Source organism: Zonotrichia albicollis, chromosome Z (genome assembly GCF_047830755.1).
Source record: "Zonotrichia albicollis isolate bZonAlb1 chromosome Z, bZonAlb1.hap1, whole genome shotgun sequence".
In the NCBI taxonomy this organism is placed as follows: domain Eukaryota; kingdom Metazoa; phylum Chordata; class Aves; order Passeriformes; family Passerellidae; genus Zonotrichia; species Zonotrichia albicollis.
In genome coordinates, this window is record NC_133860.1 from 3,249,386 (window position 1) to 3,272,684 (window position 23,299).

Consider the following 23,299-nt stretch of genomic DNA (forward strand, 5'->3'; position numbering starts at 1 on the left):
ATAATGTCAGTTGGATACCCAATACTATATGGTTTAATTGAGATGTAAACTTGAAGAGAAAGTGCAAGCACAGCAGGACTGGACAGTGAAGGCAAAGTGCTCTCAGCAAAGGTTAGAGCTTTGGAGATACATGATAGAAATAGGTATAAATACCCAGGAGGGATATGGGAAAGAACTGCAGAATCATGAGATTTCAATTTTTGGTAACAACTACAGCTACATTTCACCTTGGAACAGTACCTGATAATAAATGTAATGTTGTGGATAGTTGTTTATATTAGATCACTGTGACTGATATGTGGCCTCAAAGAGGAACAAAGACAGTGAATAACATATTGCAGGGCAAAGCCAGTGTAGACCACAAGATCTGCATGTAATAAAACCAGTTGTCCATCTTCCAAATTGTATAGGATAGAGATGCGTTATATTTGCTTTAAATTACACTTGCATTGTTATACTGTCCTAAGTGACCTGGGTTTGAAGTCTGTGCCTGTTTAAAGATTATGAAAATTAATATCATTTTCTGTGGTTGGAAGAAATACAGCAATTAATCAGGAAATAAGACAGGCTCAAATTACTCTTATAACAGCCAGTCAGAGTCACTGGAGAGAAAATACTATTTTATATTCAAACCCATTAGCTATATCATGTTAAGAAAAAATACTGAAACGAGAGATGTCAATCACTATCCAAAGAAGACCTGAGAAGAAAAGAGGTGACATGGCCAAGTAAGGACTGGTTCTCACTAAAGAGTTGTAGATTCATGCAATTGGATGCAACGAAATCATAGTTGTCTATTTCCAGGGTCTGGGTCATCTTTGTGTGAAGAAAAGGTGCAAGATAAAGGAGGACCATCAGGAAATAATTAGTTGGTCTTGTGTATCAGGGCATAACTATCTCGAAGGTGTTGCTCATGCTCAGCTGCTCATTAGTTTTCATACTCTTTTTCAGTTTGAGAAATTCCTTTCTTTGTCACCATGTAATTTTGCTTGGGTGAGGAATTTGGGCACAAAAAGAAGAAACTAGAGATTGTTCATACAATGCTGGATATTTTGGCTAGGCTTGTGAAGGAAGTTGCTAATCTACCTCCAAGCTTATAGTCAGTTGAGCTTTTCTGGGTACAGCAACCCTTTTTTTATTTCTGATGGAAAACACATAGTTTTTATGACTTTATAATGACACAATTTATTACTTTAACTAACACCTATTAAACATTTGGCTAACTGAAGTTGGTAGTGAAACACGTTTCCTGAGATATGTGTTTGGGACAAAGTAGTTTAAAAATCACAAAAAGTTCAGACATTTCTGGAAGTTTCATTACCCTATTCATTGCTATATTTTGTCCAGTTCAATAATTTTTTCAAGCATACATCTTTCTTCATAGGAGAAAATTACACTCTGATAAAATGCAGGGGAAGGAGAAAAAGCTAATCATGGCTATCTCCTGAAGAGGTAATCTTGCTTTTGTTCAAGCAAAGGGAACTCATGTCCACTTTACTGGCATTTTGCTATTGTTTCTGTAAAAAGAGGAAAAATGCATAGCTGAAAATAAATGTCCAAGAAAGCTTTCATGTATGTGAAAATTAATATCATTAATGTGATTTTTATGTTCATTACACAGCTATGCAAGCTCTAGGTAAGATCTCTGCACCAAGCTCACCTAGCATTTGCATAGTGTATTTAAAAATACCTGTAAGCCAGGATCCTGCTGGAGAAGAGACTCTTCTCACTCTTTCTCTCATTGATGTTTTACATTGGAGCAAGCTGCTGCTCAGATATTTGACATAGACCATTTCAGCTGTTGGTTGAGACCGTTGGTCAAAATGCTGAGTTACTTCACAAGGTCTGCCACAGATAAGGAGTACACGGTAAACTGTAGTGAAATTATATGTAGTTATATACCGCAAAACATAGACCTGTTTTACTTGAAAACCTGCCAAAATAATAATAACAAAATGAAATTTTCCTAAATAATAAACAATCTCCGAAGACAGATGGGTAGAATTTTCTAGTTAATTTCTAGCCTTAAAAGCAAAATTGTTCAACATTGCTTTTACTTTTCTTCTGACTCCCAGCGTTATAGGAGACAAATTACTTAAACAAATAAATTTATGATGGTTTTTCAGGGATAAAAACTATTCTTAATAGTAATGCTGCAGGTTTGACAAACTCTGCACCTTGTGAAGTTCAGTGACTGGGATTGGAAGATCATGTCTGGAACCTCGAGGTTTTTTACTATGTTTTCAAAGCAGTGATCTAGTTCTTAAGCTATGTGGTTTAGCTACTGTATTTTTACTCACTCCTGAAAGGTCATAGAGAACAGTATGCAATGTTAAGTTTCACAAAGCACATGATGAAATGTCAAGGCTATTAAAATTTTTAATTTAGTGTTTCTGAAATTTCCATTTCAAAAGCAAATACAGCAAACAATAGAAAATCTCCTTGGAAATAGATGAGTTTTAAAAACCTAGAACCCTTACTTTTTCTTTTGTACTGTAGGATAACAGGGTAGCACAGAAGTTCTTGCCCACCTTCCTTATTTTCTTGCTTCCTAGAAATTATGGTGAGCAGGAAAATTCATTCTTTGTCGTGAACATTATTCTTTGACGTGAATGCATTCAACTCAGTACCCATCAATATTAATTTGAAGGAGGTCATGTCTTCATCTGTTTTGTTTAAACAGCTGTTAGGATAAGGGATAAAAAATTGCAAGCTCTTTATGTGAATTTTCTTTTCTTTGTATTTTCTTAATACAACCTGTGATGCTAGGACTGTTTGAATCCTTTATAGACTGAATACTCTGAATGAAATTTTATATAACATTATATACTAGACAAGCCAAGGCAAAGGATACAAAATATTCCCCAGATTCTTGGGGGCTGTAATACCCAGATCTATGTCCTTGGAACTTTCATGACTCACATCAAGGTGTGACTCACATCAAGGTGTACAAGAAAATTTTAGTTGCGAGTGTTTTGATTTAAGAAATTGTCTGGCTTTTTCATGACCTCAGTTTAGAATTCTCCCTACTCAAAGACACGAAATCCCAAATGTCCCGAGTGTTTTGGTGAAACATAATTGATGCAATGACTAGAACATTGTGCTGTTCTCAGTAGTCTATTTCCTCGCCATTTGCTGATGTCACACTGAGGTGTCAATTAAAGATGATATGTGCAAATCTTTTAGGTTGATAATGAGATAAAAGAAAAGGTTGCAAAACACAAGGTCATAGCTCCATAATTAAGGATGAAATAAATGAAGATGATTTATGGAGGAAAAGCAGGGAAGATAGAAATGGAATGCCCTGATTAATTCATTCACTTAAACACATCCTGCTTAGACGTGACAGAGCAGCCCCTCTGTAGGGTTGTACAATATAATTTTGTGCACACTACCTGACACATGACAAATTGTTTCACTAACAAGAAATGGAGCTCATTCTGAGTTGGAAACATACACTTAACAACAGATAACTGTTACAGATTCACTCCTGTGTACTCATGTGCAGGAAAAGATGGAGATAGCACAGCACCCACCCTGCAAAGCTTATTGTCAGCGAGATAGCTACCAAGCAACCATTCACATACACCCCCCCCGTCCTTGAAAAGTGGAAAGGGATGTGGATGAGAAATAACATCCAATAATCAGAAACTGTAAAAAATAAGTGGGATCAAGAAAAGGAGACAAATTTCTTTCTTCTACAATCCAAAAGAACTTGGCTAAATAAGACAGCCTCAATTGATCCCTGTTTACTTTCAGTCAGGTCAGCTGGCAGACATGGCCTGCTTCATACCCACTAATTCCTGTTCTGGACAAAGGCTGGTTCAGAAGAAAGAAATCTGGCTCAGTTTTGACTGGCAAAATCCTTCTCCAAAGATTTTAGGTAGAATCCTTAATTGGTTTGGGTTGAGAGGGATGCTCCAAGGTCACCTAGTTCAAAACCCTGCAATTAGCATCATTCTACATCTTCAAATAGCTCAAGTTGCTCAGAGCCCCGTTCAGTGTGACCTTGAATATTTGCAAGGATGAGGCACTCCCCTCCTTTCAGGGCAGCCTGTCCAACATCTCACTACCCATATTGTGAAATGCTTATTCCTCTTGTCTAGTCTGAATCTATCTTCTTTTAGCTTAAAACCACTAAATCATCTCCTGTTTCTGTAGTACCTGCTTAAAAATCTGTCCTCTTCTTTCTCATACATGTCCTTTAAGTATTGAAGTGGTGCAATAAAATCTCCTCAGAGCCTTTTCTTCTCCAAGCTGAACAGCTCCAAGAGCCTTTCAGGCTTTGCTCACAGACCAGTGGCACAGCTCATATTTTGTGTCCTTCCCCCAGACACGCTCCAACAAGTCAATGCCATTGCAGTACTGAAAACTCCACAGCTGGATGCAGCACTCCAGGTGAAGTCTCACCAGAGCAAAATCCCCTCCTTGCCCTGGGCCCAAACTGCTCTGGATGCATCCCAGGACAGGTTTCACTTTCTGGTTGTGATAACTCACCAACACCTCCACATCCTCCTTCAGCAGAGCTGCTCCCAATCTGTTACTTCCATGGCATTTATTGGTACTGGGGATTCAATAAATTAGATTAACCAAGTAAATTACATGCCCTAACATCTTTAAAGTCTCTGCATGCCCACTGAAAAAAGTTTTGCCATCTCTTCTCAAAGACAAAGTGAAACTAGAAAATAATTTCCTGCAGATGTTGCTGCAATACAATTCAAGCACTAACTTGCCAGAGTTGGAAGAGGACCCTGAAAAATGTTCTCTGCAATTTATGCTTCAACCTACATTCCACCAGGGACTCTGAACTATTTACTGCTTCCAGTGGCCAGGCCTGCCTACCTGTCTGAGGGCAGTTCACCTAACAAGAAAAATCACATTTGTCTTTGTCAGCACAGGTTAATGTCACATTCAGGCAAAATTTTTAGTTAGACTGGTTAAGGGAACTGATAAAAAAAAAAAAGCTTTTCAGAGCAGAACCTCTTCATCAATTTTTTTTTTCAGCTGATATGAGGAAAACTGTTTTCCCTCTGAGTAAATTTTGCCTTGCTGATTTCCCTATGCCATGTTGCCTGCAACAATATAATTGACCAAAAGCCAAAACCCCCACCCCAGGGTAAAAAAGACAGCCTGACTGAAAACTATGTGTACTCTGAGTTTAGAGAAATCTCAGTTATCACAGATGCTTTTAATTTTCTCTACTGTCTTTCTGTTTAGGGAGAATGGTAGGCACAGAAGTGTGAATTCAGAGATTAGGCCTGAATTCACACTGAATGACCCCCCCCCCCCCCCATACTTTGGTCATGGTACATATCCCCAATTTTTTATTTTGAATAAGTCAACAGTAGGCTCCAAGACATGTTTGATTGGCAGTTGGAGACTTCACCATCCTGCATATAAACATATCAAGCAACTTTTAGTTTAAATTCTACATACAGTCATAATTATACAGTAATCCTAGAACTTTCTTGTCAATTTAATAACTTCTTAAAAGAGGTGAGTGAAATTATGAGTGCTTGTCAGTGGTGGGATCCCCAGAAAACATGTATGGAAACCATCCTAACACCTATAAGGGAAATGCAAGGTGAGATAACTTAAGAAAATATATTCCAAATGAATAAGCATTTACATTATAACATCTGCATAATGTATCTATATCTATAAATAAATACATGTATATATACATATATCAACATAAAAGTATGTGTTTATCCATGTATACCCTAGTGTCTTTATACATACATTTATTGTATAAATATACATACTCACACAGGCCAGTTATTGCTGCTTTTCCTCATAAAACCCAGTTCTTCTACTCAATAACATTCAAGGTAGGAAAGGTTTTCAGAGAAGTTTTTTATCCTGAATCTAAACCTTTTTTGTCCTTCCTCCAGCTCTTCTACTATAGATAACAAGACATGTACCTGTCTTTAAGAACTCTCCAGGTAGCTGATAGTCAGAGCTTTCAAGCTGCTCTCTTCGTGTCCTAGACTTGGTGCATGACTTTTTCCTGTCTCTCTTGTCACCTGAAGACCAATTTTTCTTTTCTGTTCTGATGAATTTCAACCACTTGTGAATAGGATTTTGCCCTTCTGGGATCTTCTCAATTACCCCTCCCTCCCTCTGCCCCTCCCCTATAGCAAACCTCGAGGCAGTATTTGAAGCCATTGACACACAGTTTCAGCACATATTCACTTCTCTGCACAGAAAATCCCTTTGGGTCAAGAGTAAGACTCACTGTTTCTTTTTTATACCAAAGAGAATTTTTTAAACTCTGCAGAAACTCTGTAATTTCTGAAGCAAGAGCATGAGGAAAAAAAGTTCACTGCTTTCTGTGGAAAGCCGAAATGTGAAAGAATATGACTCTTGGATGTTCTGAATGTAGCTTTCTTAAATGTTTTAAAGATGTTCATACATAATAAAGCAGAATACAAGATGTATATACTCCCTATTACTCCAAATGAACTTCTATTTTTATGAGGCTGGGGATGAAATGTGGAAGAGTTTGGAATCTGCAGTAGTTATGTGTGCAGTTGTGCTACCCTTTCAATTTGTCTGGTTACTGTTTTCTTTTTGCGATTGGGAGTGACTGGAACAAAACTTCTATTTCTGTTGTGCTCACAATTTATTATTTACATATACCTGTCAGGAGAAGAACATCAACAAAATGCTGGTACTAATAATAAACTATAGTATCAGGTTTATAGCAAATGTATGTGCTAACTTCATTACTGTGTGGAATATAAAATGACAAGAATAAGGTTTATTGGATTGTGCTTTCTTTGTATTTAAATGGATGGTAAAGTACACATCAAACTGCAATCTCTTTACTTGTAGTTCCTGAAGCAGATAGCCATTTCAGTTACTGTGATGAGTAATGACTTACTGAATCTAGCCCATAAATAATTGACATCTATTATCTTGAAATTTCTCTCTTTACTTGGTAGAAATTGCTGCATTTCAGGCAAAACAAATGGCAATAGGAATGTTTTTGTGAAAGATGACCAAGCCCTTCACTACTCTGTATAACTACAACTGGCACATACTGTGGAATTCTGAGAAAGGTCAGGCAGGAGTCAGGTTTTTTGCATTTTGATCCATTTCTACCCTACATAAAGAAAATAACAATTCTTAATGATTCTAACTCTGCTTTCAAAAGCATTGGCTAACATTTTCAATCTGACACTCTTAGCACACCTTGAACTCTAGCCAATTGTTTGACAAAGGAATAAAGACATGATATCACGACAGCGGTTACCCCCTCCTATTATGAAGAGAGAACCTTCAGTTAAGCAAAGATTTCCAAGGTAATTGTATGATCTGCAAATTATGGACACAGTCACATGGGGCTTCCTGAGGTACAAAAGGCCACACAAGCGAACAAGAGTGAAATGGCTCATCAAATAAATGAGTTTTGATTGATTTTTCTGATCTTGCAAGTCATAAACAATATGAGATTAGGACCTGAATACTGAATTTGTTGCTAGTACATCCTGTGAACTCTAGCTGATCAATATATTTTCCAGTCTTCCCTTGTAAGTATAGGTTAAGGAGTCCTTTGAGCTCTGCCAAATGCTGTTGAAAATCTTGCCAGTGGAACTAAATACTTTTGAATAAATTTCATTTCAAGAGTAAGTGTATCATTAATTTCTGTAAGTTTTGCAACCTAAGCTGATTTTGCCGATGAATAAATAGCTTCCTATCAAAATAAATATTTTTGCTATAAGGCATATTTGCATCTTTTGTGTTGGACTTCTCATTGAAGGATTACCTTCTAAGAATCATGAAACACAGATTTATAGATCATGCAGTGTATTTTAATGTATATACAATGTGAATTATATAGGTGGGAAAGGAGAGGATCTAATATTCTATTGAAACTCATGAGTCAGTCTGCATTGAGCCAGAAGCTGAGCATTTAAATGAAAGCTCAGGGTGTTCATCTTGTATTTTACCAGAGGTGATCTTGATCTTTCCTTTAGTTTGTCCACATCTCTGATATGAGAGCCAGCAGGGGCTTTACTGTTTCCAGGCTAACAGCAAAGGAAATAGAAATATCATAACTGCTACCCTGTATGTGAAAGTCAGTTTGAAATACTGCATTTCAGATCCCCACACTGAGCTGTAAATTGCTATCTCCACTGTGTTAGACAATATCCCTAGGTCTGTATTAGAAGAAAGAGAAAAGAAAGAAAGAAAAGAAAGGCAAGAAAGAAAAGAAAAAGGAAAAGGAAAAGAAAAAGAAAAAGAAAAAGAAAAAGAAAAAGAAAAAGAAAAAGAAAAAGAAAAAGAAAAAGAAAAAGAAAAAGAAAAAGAAAAAGAAAAAGAAAAAGAAAAAGAAAAAGGAAAAAGAAAAAGGAAAAAGAAAAAGAAAAAGAAAAGGAAAATTGAAGATACAGGGGTACAGGGATAAAGACTTTTATTTGCTTCTTTGTTTTAACTCTGTGAAATTAATGGGCTTTTCATTTATCAAGCAGAAAATTTTCTTGTTTATTTGATGCACTAGTGTTATTGTGTTTCCTAAAGGTTTTCATATGAGAGCTGTGTCCGTGTCTAAGCAGACTTCTTCTTTCCATATTCCTGTAGGACAAAAATTGTAAAAACCTGTCCTTGATAAAAAGGACAAAAATCATTAAAAGCTGTTCTTGATAAAAATCAGTTTTCATGACCTTGGCAAAATCTTATGCTTTAGATGTTCTGTTAGGATGACAGTTTTTTCTTTCTTCTTTTAGGACTTTTTCTTAGAAGCAACTCCTGTGTAGCTATACCTTAATATGCATTATTGCATTGTTAATATTTTCACAGTAAAGAATGTTATGATATGCTGCTAGAGGTTAGTGTTTTTCTGGGGTTCTCAGTCTGTTCTCTTCTCAAGTCAACCTGCTAATAACTGGAAACTGACTCTATTGGAGATGAGCCACTGTGCAGCATTTGGAAATACCTAAGTTACTGGTTGAATTACATGTAATACATGAGTTACAGGAATAGGAAGGGGCAACAGGGATGTAAAAAGCTGAGTTGATGCTTAAAATTCTTCTAATGCCTTCCTTCACCAAAACAAATATATTCCTAGTTGTCACGCTGCAAGGTTTTGCATACTTACATGATTGAAAGTCTTGGTAGCTCCTACGCATTTTTATAGAACTCAGCATGGCATTATGAGAAATTTTTTATATACTAATGTGTTTTAAATAAACAAGTCATATATCTAATCATGTCAAAAGAATGGCTGAAGAAAACATTAGACATAGGAGTAAAGTTTGACACAAACACAATCACAGGACTCCAAGAAGAGGTCTGCTACATGGTGCAACAGTAAGTTTGAAGGTGATGGTACTTATTTCATATACTTAGTTCATATTCAGAATATATATTATAAGGATGCTTTTTTGATGTTTAGCACATATTCTTGAAATATTTAGTACATTTTATGAGAAATACTGTTGCAACTTGATTGGACTCATTAAGGAAGAGTGATTGGGCATGTGAAACTTGTAAAGTTTGGTAGAAAGAATTGATAGTGGCTTGGGCAAAGGAATAGTGCATATGGGGAAGTGATATACTCATCATATGGATGAGTATATCACTAGATTTCTGCACAGGCTAAAATGTTCACTGTTAAATGACATATTTATATGCAACAAATTTACCCTTACAAAGAATTGCAAAGACTTCTAAAAAAGTGACAGACATGTCATGCATGAACACGAAATTGCCTTAGAGTAAACTGTATAGTTTCTGTAGTCAGTATATTTTGACATAGAAATCTCACCTGGAGCTTGCTAGTACAAGTTATTTGATACAATACTATTTCTTTTCCTGTGTGTGTTCTGTTCTCTCAGTCTGGTGAATATATTTGAATAATATATTTCTGACACAGTTTGGTGGAACTTAAAGTTATTTTGTAAAAAAAGGAATCTCCAGATGCCTAGGTCAAATAGGCATCAAAGTGCAAAAAAACAATAGGACTAAGATTAAATAAATTTCCCTCAGATGTCAAGATGTGTAACAGGACACTTGTGATTCCAAAGAAAGTTAACTGGAAATTCACCTTTCTCTTGAATGAGATCAGAATTCAGTTTAAAAATGTAAATGTTGTATGAGACAGCAGATTGCATATATAGAAGCAGTTCTTCAATACCTGCTTCTTTCAACCTATTGGTCATATTCTTAAACAAACAAGAATAAGTACCAAGTTGTCTTTTAAAGGCCAACAGAATAATTTAAATAATTTCTCCTGGTAACAGTGTTCAAAATTAAATATCAGGATCAGAATATGAAAGCCACATAAAGACAAATTATATAATATAATAGAAATGTTTGTTTCTCTCAATGCTGCAACATTTTGATTAATTTTCTGAAGACTAATTAAATGGACACAATATTTTAAGAGAGTGTTTTTGCTTTCTCCTAAATTTTCTTCATGAAACAAGAGATAATGGTTTTAAACAGTCTACTATTGATGTCAAATGAGATACCAAATCTTAGTCAAGAGTTTTTAGTTATCATCTCTGCCCTCCTCTTCTTGTTTGATGTATTGTCTTTGAAAGGATGACATAAACTTCAAAATACACAGTCAATATTGATCATTATTTTAATAGTGGACAGTGGCTGTAGCAGCACTCTCTTGTATCCTTCTTATTTTGCAAAGAACTTTGGGCTCATCTATTGTAATTAGAATATATTGTAGCATTTTCTTGGATTGTGATTGAAGTCACTGAGGTAATATATTTCAGTTATCTACATGCTGCATGGTTCAAGAAAGCACATCTCTAAATATTTTCATCTTATCGTGGTCAAGAATAAAATGTGACTTCAAGACTGGAGATTCAGATGTGGGTCTTTAAGTATAGTGTTAGGGACTTAGATTCAAAATCTGAAGCACCAGTAATTGAGGTAGTACTTAATGGAGTTGATGAAGAATAAGGCAAAGAGAATCTTTAACAAGTTTAAAAGTTTATGTCATTGTTTCAGAGTTGACAGGAAAATGTTTCTCTGAGAGTCCTGATAATGAAGTTCCTTTCAGCATTGTTGTTTACAGTCGCTGTTTTATTATTTATGTGATAACCCAGAAGATAATTATTCATCACAAAATCCCTATTAATTCTTAATGCTTGGTGCTGTGGGTACAATAAACATGGTGTATCTATTAGGCTGATTTTAAATCCATGCAAGAGTAGTGATGAGAGCATTTAATAATAATAAGTAGGTTAACAATAGCATTTATTCATCAGAAGGACTTCTATCATATCAAGTTGTTATAAGCTGTGAAAAAGAAGAGATGGAAGTGGATGTAGGATTTCAACTCTGAGTTAGTTCCATTGACTTTAACGGTCCCTTGGGCCAAATGAATTATTAGTGAGACAACAGCAAATGAAAAGTGTCCAGAGCTCTATAAAAGTTGCCCCACTTGAGATTACATATTAACTTTCATTTACCTGGAGGTGATTATGCTGTGGAGACAAGGAATTGGTTTTGCACATCCACTTTCTCTTCTCTTTCTCATGAGTGTTTTGGGACAGAATATTTTTGCTTTGCTTCTGTTGACAGACTCCTTTATTTTCTTTTGGTGATCATAATAATTTTATTCAATTTCATTAGTCTAAGTCAAGCCCTTACATATAGTTACCTTTGTGTGTTCGTTCAAGAATGAGACACAAAACTACCTTTGCCTTAAAAGACCTTTTTCAAGTTGTCATTCTGCTCTTCTCTGATGTAAAAGGAAAAACTTGTTCTGAAACCTTTTGAGAAGCAATTTTTAACTGGATCTTATTGAATAAACCAGCCTATGGACCAAATAAGCCTATGGACCATAACATTCTATGAACAATATTTAGTGGTTTCAGAGTTCCAGTGGTAGCACTGAGTTGATAACTTAAATGTCTCTTTTCTAACCTTGATGTTTCTATAATTTTATATCTCATAAACATAGCTGTCTTAACAAAGTGCTTCTCCATTCTTTCATGACCCTCACACTAATAACTGATTGTTGAATATTCCACCAGAATAATTTTCCAACCACATTTGATACACAATGGATGGTTACTTAAAGTAGTTTTAAGTATTTTAAAATTTGCTGCAACAGAGAAGATAGATTTTATTTTTTTTAATAGCAATGCTTTTTTGATTTTCTGTGTTCCTTTCTCTGCAGATGTACCAGTCTGGACAAGGGTTGTTACAATTATCTGCCAAAAAATGTCTATTTGCCATCTCCTGCTGTTGCCCTCACAAACCAAGCAGCGCAACACTATAGGATATCAGTAGTATCTAAATTATATTAAATACATCAAAAACAAAATGAAACAAACTGAAAAAAACCCCAAACCAAACAAAAATAAAACGAAAACCCCAAAGAAACAAAACAAAACCAAACCAAAACAAAAGCAACAAAAACAACCAACTGAACAAAAACAAACAAAAAAAAAGACCAACCAATCAACCAAAAAACACATGTAGCTGATGCAATTTTTCCTTCAAATGCAAATATGAAAATATTTCATCAAGACAAGTATCTAGAGTAGAGTTCCACTACAGCCTGCAGCTTAGTGAGGTTGGCTTCTTGCATCTACTGTGTCACCCCAGAGTAAAAGCTTTTCTCTGAAGATCTAAACTACCTCTATTCCTGCACCCTCTACAGTGATCATCATTCAGCATTGGCATCAAATGACGTTTTCAATCCCAAAGAAAATATTTTATAACCTCTCCATCTACTTTGCCCTCCTGGACGAGGTAGATCAACAGCTCAAAGTGGCAGGAGAAAACAGTTTATCTTCCCTTACCCCACTCCTTTTCTGGCTCAAGAGGCCTCTGTGAAAAAAGGCATGCTGAAATCTTCACTATGGTGATGATAGTCTACAAAAGTTTGGAGAGCTCCACTGACTCCAGGAAATGGATGTGCCCTTTGTTGCATCCCTCCTTTGGGCTCCACACAGATCTTCCTGCTGGGCTCTTTCTGCACACTCCCAGAGGGCACATCCTGTGAAATGTGGAAGAGTCTTAAAGGAGTTATATGTGGAAATGTAAAAGGTGTCCGTCCCTCTTCAGTATATCATCTTCTCAGAAAGCAGGAGACCTGTTTTCTCCTGTAAGAAATCTGAGTATATCAGTTCTGATTGTCCAAAATTAAAACCTATTTATCATTCCTATTGTATAAAAACTCTGACGTAATCAGGTTTATTTCCTTGACCCTGGCCCTCACTTTTCTCCTCACGATATAGATGTGTCATATAAGGAAATGCGCTGATTTCTGTACTTATTTTTAAAGGGAGTTTTCATTAAGGGTCTCTTAAAAATAATTTTTATTCTAATATAAATATTTTCTATCCACTGAAATGTCCTGTCTTCAGAAATGAGTGTACTGCCATACTTGGTTTTTTTACTATGGAAACTCTAAAGTGCTTTCTTTTCCCAAACCTGTTACTGTTTCAGTTTCCCCTCTTGAAATCTAACATTTCAAATGTCCCTGTGATCTTCTTACATCTTAGTCCTGGCAAAGAAAAAAATGCCAATGTTCAGGTGATTGGAATTTTCATTTGCATCTTAATGGTCTCTTTTCTAGTGGGTCTCCTTATGTATCCCTGAAGAGCTACAAAATAGAGCAATTGTTGTTCAAATGTGACCATTAAAACAACAACGAAAAGGTAATAATAATTCAGATTTGCTGCTATATTATTTTTGTAGGCAGATTTCAGATCCTCTCCATGCCAAGTTTTCTCTTATTCTATGAGTGCTAATGAATTATACATACCAAGAATGAGATTATTTTATAAAAATCTTCTTTCTTTCTGCAGTGATTTGATGGCTTTGCAGAAGTGTTTTTAATTTTGTGAGTTCCTTACAAACAAATGTAAACTGATTGTGTTTGGTTATTCATAATATTTTTGTTTGTAAAATCTTCATCTGTTAAGTAGCATGAAAGGCTTTCCACCTCTTCATGTGTTGACAAAACATTTTATGAACAGGATATTAGCACTTCTGCAATCAATTGGAAAGCTGCATTATTTTTTCTTTCTTGGAGATGACAATTTTTTACATGTGATCACTTAGATCTTGAGAGGAATAACCAGATGGCAAATTTGCACCAGAACCCATCCTTCAGAAAAAGCTGAGATGGGTGGAAAAAAATGGAATGGGAAACTTCAGAACCTGAATAGCTTTAATACTAATTACCGAGCCTTAGCTATTGATTTCCCTATCCACATTGTATTAAGAGTTATCTGCTGAGGGAAGTTATTCCATGGTAAACTGGGGTGCAAATTTACAGTACATTGGTTACTCTGCATTAACTCCCTGTGAGGAAACAGCATGAGGCAACTTGTTTTACCTTAAAAGTGCCTTGCTTAAAGGTGCTCTTTGTATGGAGGAGTTAGTGGACTGTAAATTCTAACCCAAGCTTATTAACATTAAACTGTCTGAATAGATAAAGCCTTATTTGTCTGACATTAATTTTCAATCATGTCTGTGCTAAAGACTTGTCATTGTTGATCTTCTACAGTCGCAATTACAAATTCCTTGAGTTCACGCCTGTGTTCATACACCAGCTGATGTATCCACTGACTATTGATGGTCATCCTCCTTCTTCACGATGATCTTCACTTGTTAAAAGGGACTAAAGGTGGATCTAATATACAAAAGAAATATTATAATAGTAAGTGCTACACTTTTAGATGTGTTTCTTCAGAGACAGGAAAAACATGGTACCAAGCCCTTGTGATGTTATATGCCTGGAAGTTTGAGAGCTATCTGAGTTACAAATTAAGCACCCAAACTCCTTCAACTTGAGAAAGTTGGCGTTGCAACTTGTGCCTGTCTTAAAATGTAGATCATGAAGGGCACCCATACACTTCTAATGTCACTTCTAATGTATGATTGTGGTAATTGTCAGTGATTGTCTTCTGGTATTTCCAAAGGAGATTTGGAGTCTCAGCAAATAGGAAGTCCATTGAGAATGATTGGAAATATTTGCCACTGATTACTGTGACTATTTTTGGAGCAGATAATGAGCTGTGCAAATGATGAGCATTTTTACAGCAGGTATAGTTTCCAGAGCTGACATTTTTGAGCACTTGATACTTTTTGCTCTTCACAGTTCAGCAGATTATGAATCTCCACAAAGTGTCAGTACATGGAAGAAAAAAAAAGAAGATATAGATGATCTAAAAATTATTTCAGTATGAAGGTCTTTTGACAAAGAACTAGGAAAAAGGGAAACAAAACTTTTTATCCTATTCCCTCAAAGGAATGGAGATGGGGTTTTCTGCAAAACAGAACAGATTTTATTTTTGCTGAAAATCCCATATTTAATAAAAGTAGCTTGGATGAGTGGAAGAAAACAGAACCAGGTGGTGTTTCATGATTGGATCTGAATCTAAAGAATATTTATGTTTCACAGAAAATAATAGAACAAAAAAATTTTTCTTGCTTGATGATATGTATTTTTTTTCTTGAGGTGTAATGCTAAATGTCAATTGACAAAATCTATTCAAATATTAATTGAATAACCAGCATATTTTTCTTTCTGCCTGATTGACTGTCCTATAAAACTTTTGATATAAAATAGGAAGTTTTTTAAAAAAGGATTAAAAACTCACTTCCAGGCCATTGCATTGACATCCAGAAATGACACATGCTTCAAGCCAGCATGGATCCTGACTCATTGTTTGTAGCTGAAAAGAATCATATAGGCTTTGTGTTTTAGCAATATTCTAAGAAGATAACTAATAAGAAATAACATATATTGGTAACCTCTCTAGAATCACTTTCATTTTCAGAGAATGCTCTGGGCTTGACAGCTCCAGGAAAGGGCAGGAGCAGACAAAGAGTGTAATATAAGTCTGAACACTGCTTTGCTGGGTCTTTTTTTTTCCTTCTCAATATCTGTTATAAGTAAAAATAGATTACCATAGATCTTTTAAACCCAGAGCAGACATTTGAACTGTCATTTTCACCTCTGATTTCCATCAAGGTATTTTACAGGCACTTAGTAATGTATCCTGTATATCAAGACACACACACATTAAAAAAAAAAAAAAAAGGAAAAAAAAGGAAAAAAAGGGATAGCGCTCAGTGCTTCTGTTCTGTGGTGGTGAGAGGCAGCGCGCTGCACTCTTTGTAGTCCACAACTAGGGAGTTCAAAAGCTCTAACAAAGGACTTCTATGCAGCCCATGCTTTCTTCTGTTACTTTTATTCTGAGGAAAATGTATTCAGTTAACAAAGAAATGGGAAATAGTGATCTTAAAACAATTTTCATGCCAGAAACTGGATTTTTTGGTGGTATAATGAACTAATGTCCTGTAAAAGGTCGAAAAAAATTAGATCAGTGGAAGTATTTGATGGCTAGGAGGAATGTAACTTGTCTGTATTTATACAAACTTTTCCTCTAATAGGACTGCCCAGTTACTTTAATATAATCAATAGGAAAGTCAGGCACATGATGAAAACTTGTTCCAATTCTGTCCATGCGTATGACATGAAAATGGAGAGCTACAGTTTAGATGGACCATTAGAAAACTGCAATGAAACCATCCATTGAATGAACAAGGACATGAAAATGCTCAAGTTATTAATTTAGTATTTGCACAAAAGATTCTTGGGAGAGGTTTGAAGTTATGCTTCAGAACTAGCAGGTCTCCTGATGATTTATTCTCCAATTTAAGTCCAGAACTGGGTGGCAAGTGAAAGATAATAGCAGTAGATAATTGACAATAAAATAAAAAGTGCCTGCAGGAGAGATACATACAATTTATTATTAGCAAACCTGTCAGTCCAAAGAGACTCCCAGCTGTGTTCTCCTCATCAGAACAAGGACATGGAGCTGTAGAAATGTTCCACACTCTGCCCTTACATGTACCATTTCTTGATGAAAGGCAGTGGTCATTTCCTCAAAATTTTATCTACAAGCCTTAATTCTCTGTCCCTTTGCTGCTCTGTGTTTTCTCTGTTATTCCAGAAGGCCTGGTAGTGGTATTTAAAAAACAGCCTGCAATTTGTGATCACTGCCCTATCACCCTCGAAAGCTAACTGTATTTTTTTACTGCTTGGTTATGCCCTTGCTAGGATTACCCTCACACTAAATTGTGGAAAAATCTTTATTATGGAAATTTGGAGTTTCAATGATTTTTGAATCTGTCTCTAGGGGAAAAAAAAAAAAAAAAGGAGAGAGTAAAAATCACATGAAAGCAAGACACTGAAGGGAGGAAAAGTAAATGAGGCTGAAACAACAATCATGATTTAACCTGGGTTTTCTTTGTTACTACTAATAGTTATTGTCATCTGAGAAGGAAGTGTGTATTGGTTAGAGAGCCAGTGCATTTTAGATATTGCTAAAAGTAACAGATGTTTTTCATGTTCACAAAAGTTTTTCATACTCTATTGACCTGTCCATGGAGACCTGTCATTGAAGATACGATTCTTGAGTATTCTATTCCAAAATCACAACCAGTAGAGGACAGTGTTTTCAACAATATCAGAAGAATGGCTATAGATTGTTGACTGGCTGATGATAACATTATGCATGACATTGCTTTCATGTCAACATTTCTGAAAATGGTAAAACTTTCTGGGGAGTTGACTCAACCAGTGACAGGTAGCACAGGTAAGCACTGTTGGTAAAATGTAGCATTTTGTAAATTCTGTTAAGTCTGTCTAGCTAAAATGCTTCCTCTGCTCACCTTTTGAAAAACAAAAATGTGTAAAGCAAGCAATCCAGTTACTAATAAAAAATTCTACTCATAGTTGTGTATTATCAATCTTTGGGGAGTCTTTTTGCATTGCAAAGTTAGTCTTGCTCCAGAAAATTCTCTAGATAATTGTAATGTGAACTTTTTAAATAGTATTTTCCTCCATCTTGCATATTCTTATATGGCTTTGCCCAGATCTACGAGAAAATTAATATATGTAGTAAGTGTTGGGATTTTTTCAGAAGAATAAGAGCTCACACATGCACACACACACAAAAAATACAGGTTTTGACAACAGAAACAAATTCTGAAATCTGACAACAAAAATAAGTAGAATTGAGATAAAGATCTGCCATGCTTTTTAATAGATATACTACAGCAAACAGATAAGAGTTAAAATTTACATAAAGGGTCAAAGATATAACTGTTATGTACACATGTCCTGTTAAAAGCAAAACAAAAGTAAACAGAAAGCCTAGAATCATGCAATTAAATATTTGCATAAGGAATTCTTCTGCAATAATGGTGTTACTAACAGTAAGCTGTAAGTTGTGTCCCAGACATCCATTAAAAAAAATTAATTACTTCTAGGAAGTTACTAAAAGATTCTTAGAATATGATGCTATCAATTCATCAGAGCATTAAAATAATTTGAACTACATGACCTATATGAAATTTTATTTGGTTTTTATGTTTGAAATTTAACCTATTAGCTATTTTTTTAGGTGAAAAACTGAGTGGCAAGACCATGAGTTGTTTTCATCTTTAATTTTTTCACTAGAGGCATTAGAATAATTTGCAGGAAAGCCTGTCCCTTCAGTACTTGAAAGCTAAATACAGACATGTATTTGTGGAAACAAGACTATTCTCACCTGCAAACTATTTCATTCCTCAAATTAATGCTGACTTCTTAAACCATTAAAATTCATCATGTTTAGATGTCATTTCTTACAAGCTTTATAGTAGCAGCATGTTTTCTCCTTGATTCAGTCTGTCCATCAGAAGCAAGCTCAAAATAGTTGAAACTATCTTTTCAATCACACTACATGGGATCTAAAAATTCCTCCACTTCTTTCTGATCCTTGGAAGCAAACTCAATTCATTTTGACATGTTGTTAAGAAGGTCTACTTTTGTTTTCAAGGAAAGCAATGGAGAGATGCAAGGCTCACGAGGAAATAGAATTAGTCTTCCACTTACTTTATAACAATCCTGAACCTAGGATCACAAGTCCCAAGCAATGTAACATTATTGTCATAATCATAGGAGAAATTCTGTAAATCTTTATTTCCTTAAGAAAAGAGTGGAGTAAGGAAAATGACTATAAGAAGAAAAACCTTTGGGTTTGCTGCATGTTAGTTCTAGACAGTATTATCTTTCTTAACAAAAGCCTCAACCAATTTTATTTTTATTTCTACTTCTTTTGCTTTTTTTATATTACATTTATTATGCAGATATGAGAAGCATAGCTCTCGCTGGATCTCAGACACAGGTTTGATTTTAGAACAGTAATTTAGTATATAAATCACAAGCTAAACTCTCTCCTGTGATCTGAAGACATCTCTTTTCCCCAATTAGATTTTTGTTAGATTCTTTTCAAATTTTAGAAATAAGGCTGAATTATGAGAAAAACCACTGGATTCATGCCAAATAATTTGAAAGGTAGGTTTTTAGTGGTAGCTTACTATAATTTTTTTTATAAATATGTTCAGAATTTCTGTTTTTTCAAATGTGTTCTGAAGCACATTTATGACATGATTTATGACATCTGTCACTTCCACAAGTAGCCCCATGGATTTAGGGAGGATTACTTCTGTGAGCAAATGCCACCTAAAGTGCAAGATGCCTATAGAAATTAGAAATAAGCCTCCCCAGTGTCTAGCTGGTTACTAAAAACATTTCCTATATGACATTTCCAGGTTCACTTTTAATATTTTGCCATATGTTTTAGTATTGTAAATTCTGAAGAACCTTCTCTCTTTTTTTCTCTCCTGAAAAGCAAAATGTTTCTGATATTCTCATTCCTATTTTATGGATTGCACAGTATTCCATAATAATCATATCTAAATAATACACTGATCTACATCTATGTTTAGTGCATCATTCAATTTTTTAATTTATTTCATGACAATAACTCTTTTCTTCATCACATATTCCTACCTAAAACCCACCATGGTTGTAGCCGTAGGAGATGAAACTGCACAGCATTTAATAGTTGGCAATTTCATATGATTTGGGTAGTGTTCTATACAATTTGCATTGGCATTTTGCACAGCAAGCTGACAATTATTAACAATATATTTTTCCCTGTCCTGTTGGTGTAGCTCTGTTATTCATAGAGGGTTACAAGCGAGTTAATTTTCAGAAAGAGTGGCTTGAAAGAGGTCTGGAGCTGGGTTGTTTATGAACACAGCCTTTTCTCTTATTTCTAATTAGTGTGAAATGGTTCCAAACAGGAGTCAGTACTGCAGAAGTCTGTGCTGCACAAAGCCAGCCTTGTTAACGGACACAGAGAACAGTTTGTTTTGCCGAATAAACAACTTTGTCATAGTGCTTTTCAAAAAGAATATAATCCAGTTTACCAGCTGCCCTCTGAATGTTGAATGCTGTTGATGTGCATCTGGAGGTCTTTCTTGGGGATTAAAAATCTTTATTCCTATTTAGAGTCCCAGGCCTACTTAGAGAGAGATTCAAAAGAGAATCAGTCATAAAAGCACTATTTTAATTTTTTTTTAAGCTGGTATATATTCTTTTATGTATAGAGTTGAATTGAAACTTAATCTTTGCTTATTTTTCTTAAACTTTCTGTTGCACCTTGCATAGTTACAAAGTGATGCATGCTGGCATATACTGATTCTTAATAGCTGAGGAAAATACATTAGCATAGGTCTTGGTGTAAGTTTTGAAATTAAATATTATTCTACTCTGTCTCAAAACAGTTAGTGGAGATAGATGTTCTTTTGGACCTTCTGTAGTAAAGCAGGTTCTAAGCATTTTAATTTTCCAAGAATATAAGACACACTCTTATTGTCATTTATAATGTTGCATATGGGAATGGATAGCTTCATCAGGCAAGGAAAAAACCTGAAATTATGCATAAAGCTGCCTTCAGTGTTGACAACAGCACTGCTATTAGAAAGTAAAATAGGACACTTGAATATGGTTTCTCTTCTCAAACTTGAGCAGGGTTGGTAGCCTTGGACTACCCTGTATGATTTTAGTTACCTCATGTTGATCTTCAGCTGTAATCATCGTGTAGTCTAAAGTAAGGACTAGTTCAAAGCCATAACTTAATGCTAGCTAATGATCTGAGAATTCATTGGCAACCTCCCATTAAAGAAGCCCTGAGTCAATAAGGCGAGTAGAAGAGCAAAGGATATGTGAATGTGAACACTGTTAATAGCAGGGATTTGCGTGAACTCCTTAGGATACCAGTTATACCTTCCATGTAATTAACAGGGATTTTCCTGTTCTCTAAAGAGAAGGAGCAACTGACACTTTAAAATTTAAAATTGCTGTGTGCAGAATCCTGATTTTCAGAGATGCAGCCAATAGGAAGAAAAAGAAGGGGAAGGTTATGCTATGAGAACATTGCACCTTGTGTATTGTTTTGCAAGAATTACTTGTCACAATAGAAGGAAAAAAGAACAGCAGAGTGTTCAACCTGATCTTTTCTCCCAGGCACTGTGTGTGCCATCATGTATCTTGTCTTTGGAGTGCACACTGCCTACGCTGTGTAAACAGAGAAGAATACTCCTGAGCCTGAGAATTTATGTGACCTCCACTGTTTGAGAAGACACTTTTGGACATGATGAGATGTTTTGTTTGTAAAAACTATGAAAGTTACAGGAAGATAAAAGATTAAATGCTTCACTGAAAAAAATATTTAATCAGTGTTTCTGCACTGAAATTAAATTGAAGTGATAGAGTCTTTGTCCCACCTATAAGCAATGCTTTCCTTCCTCAGTGTAAGTAGATTCTGAGGCTGTCAAGTATGATGATAATAAACTGGGGAGAACAGACTTTGTCAAAGTTCAAGTGTGAGTGTAGATTTATTAATTTTTTATATGGTATTAATTTAGTACCTTTCCTCTTTTTTATTTTTTTTTCTTTATGTTTTTGTTAATGTATATGGCTAGTTATGTTTTCTTTGTCTTTTTTAATTAGTTTTATTTTCATTGTCTGTACACTCCCCACAGTCTGATCATCTGTGCCTATAAAAATATCAGTAAAGTGGAAGATCTGCAATAGGAAGAATGATCACTGGAGTTATGATACCAGAATGTAACTCATACCTTGATGGATACCTTTGAAGGAAAAATGTCACTTGTCTCAATCTTGCATCTTTTTCAGCTTTTTAATGTACAACTTTAGCTATACTTTCTAATTTGGCACTAGAATGCAGCTCAGAGCACAAAATAAGTATTTCTTTCTGGTCAGCTTAGCAAAGAGCTATGTGAACTTGTTGAACATGCAAGCATATAATAAAGCTGCAATTAAGAGTTATACATATCATAGAGGTGTAATTGATTTGAAAGAATGAATACAGCAGCTGCCTCCCATCTTCCCCTTTCCCTTCTCCCCTTAGCATCAGACAGAATGCCTTGGGCTTTCAATCTCAAAGTCTTAATAATATAAAATGTGTGACTTGTTTACTTTCTAGAATTAAGAGGGTAAAAAGTCAAGAACTAGATCTCTTTAGCTCTGTCAGAGTAGAAGAGACATGAAATGAAAGAGTCTCTATTGAATGCTCCTCCCTTTCCTATATGACTCCCTCACCTGTAGTTAGCCTAATTAAACTGAATAGGGGACTGCTCTTAATTGGCTCCCTGCTCTATTAAGTAATGCAGATTACACAATTGAAGAAATTTGAATTTCTTGGAATCTAATCCATCCTCTCAATGATGGGGTTTGAATTATTTGTTTCCTTGGTTTTAAACATTTGTGTAAGAGGCCAAAGACCCTAAAAGATGTCATACAGACAGATTTCAAGTAATTTATTTAATAAATTATTTTTTTCTCTCTATATATGTTACTAGATGAATTAGTAAGTTAAGTGTCTCCAGATTTCTGAATTTACAGGCCAAATCTGAACAAGTCTACATTATGCCTTTGTTTTGACCATTTTGATGTAGAGAAAGAAAAATCTGTAGTTAACACAAATATTGAATTTTATGAAGCTCTATGTCTTCAAACTGAGTGAAGTTGCAGTATGAATGATATCTTCACAGTCAGCCCTCAAGGAAATTTGGGCACTATTATTTTCCAATCATCTTTTGCAGTCAGCAACAGTCATAGGGTTTTAAAAGCAAAAATACTCACCTGCTCAAAGCCACTTTGCCCAACAGCTATTGATAAAATAATATTACCCAGGTCACGGAACATTTGTGAGGGTCTTAATCTTTTCTGATCATCCATTTCCCCATTTCTCTATACATCAAGAAAAAAACTGCGTTGAGTCCCACTGAATAATTCTGGGACAAATAACAATTTATCATTCTAAGATTGAGATAGGTAATTTTTCTAGGCAACCTCTGTGTTTGAGGTCAGATTTAATGCTTTCAGGAAGACTTTATTAGCATACCTTACCATTTCCAAAGTGACATTCTGGAATGTCTAGCT

At 35.3% G+C, this 23,299-nt stretch overlaps 1 long non-coding RNA gene across 1 annotated transcript in view; it reads left to right on the top strand.

Annotated features, from left to right (window-relative positions):
* Positions 1 to 23,299, top strand: part of LOC141727218 (uncharacterized) — a 107,305-nt gene that overhangs the window by 78,988 nt on the left and 5,018 nt on the right. The gene's annotated exons all lie outside the window — the stretch shown is intronic.